The following is a 2,403-nucleotide window of genomic DNA, read 5'->3' as shown; positions in this document are numbered from 1 at the left end:
CCGCCATTTTTGCTTTGTTTTGTTTTCCATATACCAGTCCTGGGGCTTGAACCCAGGGCCTGGATGCTGTCTCTTAGCTTTCTCACCACACCAACTGAGCCACATCTCCACTTCTGGATATTTGCTGGTTACTTAAAAATAAGAGCCTCCCCTTCTTTTGCCAGGCATCCTCGTGACAGTGACCTCATCTTTAAACCCTACGTGGCACCGTCAAGATGCCCAGGGAAGACAAGGCAACCTGGAAGTCCAGCTCCTTCCTTACCATCATCCATCTTTTGCACAATTATCCAAAACACTTCATGTGGGAGCAGACAATATGGCGTCCAAGCAGATGCAGCACATTGGCCTGTCGCTCCAAGACAAGACTGTGGTACTGGTGGGCGAGAGCACCAGGCTATGCCAGGCCATCTCAGGGCACCTGGAGAACACCCAGCTCTGGAGAAACCACGCCTCCCCTCTGGGTCGTGTGGGCTTGGTGTTCACCACGGAGGACCTGACTGAAGCCAGGGACAGGCTGCGGGCCAAGGACATGCCAGCCGCTGCCCCGTGTGCAGTCCCTGTGCCAGCTCAGAGCACTGGTCTGGGGGCCCAAGAACACTTCCTTCTTCCAGGCTCTGAGCATCACCACTAACATCTGCAGGGGATTAACACCCGAGACTCGTGGGAGCCAGCGAAGCCACACTGCCGCATGTGTCCATGCCTCCCTCTTCTCCTCCGTGTTGATCATCCGGCAGGTGTCTGACAATGACAGCATCTACAACCTGGAAGGGCGAGACATCACTGAGGATGCTGCGCATTCTCACTTCCTGATGCCCCCGACGTTGCCAGCTTCTGCCTGCAATTCCATCACCCAGCTGTGGCCTCTCGGCTTCATTCTATCCTCAGTGGGTACAAGCGGGTCCTGACCCTGTCTGTGGAGGCTGATACCCTTTCCCACGTGCTGTAAAGGTCAAGGCCTTCTTGGCGGAGCCATCTACCTTTGTGGCTGCTGCTCCAGTGGCTTCTGCCACCACTGCTGCACCTGCTGCTGCCTCGGCCCAAGGCTGAAGCCAAGGAAGAGTGGGAGGGATCAGTTGAGGAGCTGGGATTTGGTCTTTCTGACTAATTTCCCTGCAGCAATCAACTCAGATTTATTTGCAAAACAAGAAAATAAAGGTTTACTACTTTCTATTCAAGAAAAAAAAAAAACCTGGGGCTGGGAGCGTAGTCCAGTAGCGTGCTCGCCTGGCACACACAAAGCTGTGGTTCAATTCCCCATTACCAACAGAAAAAGCTGGAAGAGGTGCTGTGACTCAAGTAGCCTTGAGCAAAAAGTGTCCAAGGACAGTGCCCAGGTCCTGAGTTCAAGCCCCAGGACTGGCAACAATAATAATAATGAAAACAACCAAAAGTCTCCTGAGATTTGTCTACCCAGTCAAAGCCAGACCATCAGAACTCAGCCTTCTGAGTAGCTAGGATTCTAGCCATGTACATAAGTGCCCAGCTACAGCTCTGTTGTGTTTGAAATTTTTTAAATACAGTGCTAATGGAGAATAGCTCTGCATCTCCCATTCTAGGATTTCAAGGAAGCCTATGATTATAGAGTAAATCTACCATTTTTTTTTCACTTTGCCCAGTGATTATTGGGGGTTTGTGTCTATGAATACTGAAGCTTGAAGTCAGGGCCATACTCTCTGGCATGGATTTTCCACTCCAGGCTGGTCCTCTACAACTTGAGCTCTACCTCCACTTCTAGCTTTTTATTGATAAATTGTACGTAAGAGTAGCATGGTTTTGGCTGGGGGCCAGTGGGGCTCATACCTGTAGTCCTAGCTACTCAAGAGGATCTCAGTTCAAAGCCAGCTAGGTCATGAAAGTCCATCAAACTCTTATCTCCAATTAACCACTGGAAACCTGGAAGTGGAACTGTGGTTCAAGTGGTAGAGCACCAACCACAATCTGAAGAACTCAGGGACAGCGCCCAGGCTCAGAGTTCAAGCCTTCTCAAATATTGGGTAGCACATGCCTGCAAATCCCAGTATTTGAGAAAATAAACTAGAGGGATCATGAGTTTCAAGCAGTCCCAGGCTACACAATGACCTGTGTCTTAAAACACAAAACAGAAAAATAATACTCTTCTCTTAAGACTATCCTCCTTTGATCTCACAGTATAGATGCTCAGAGTCTTGTTTGATTTATCATGTCCAAGTGAAATTTTTTGTCTTTTTATTATCCATGGGGTTTACTTGTAGATTTATAGGCATATTCTAATTACTACAAATGAGGGAAAACATGTAACCTATCTCCTAGGGTCTAGATTACTTCACTTAATATATATTTGTCTATTTCTTTACAACTGGTGCGACAACGGCTCAATAACTAGGTGTGTATGACCGAACACACTACACATATTACACCAAAAAT

The 2,403-nt window shown here is 47.9% G+C and overlaps 1 pseudogene; it reads left to right on the top strand.

Moving 5' to 3' along the window:
- The first annotated feature begins 215 nt into the window (after window positions 1-215).
- On the top strand, window positions 216-1,105 carry LOC150058576 (large ribosomal subunit protein uL10 pseudogene; annotated as a pseudogene).
- The last annotated feature ends 1,298 nt before the right edge of the window (window positions 1,106-2,403 follow it).

Source organism: Megascapheus bottae, chromosome 10 (assembly GCF_031878675.1).
Source record: "Megascapheus bottae isolate mThoBot1 chromosome 10, mThoBot2.hap1, whole genome shotgun sequence".
Lineage (NCBI taxonomy): Eukaryota > Metazoa > Chordata > Mammalia > Rodentia > Geomyidae > Megascapheus > Megascapheus bottae.
The sequence above is the reverse complement of the archived record's forward strand: the minus strand, read 5'-3'. Positions and strand labels throughout refer to the sequence as shown.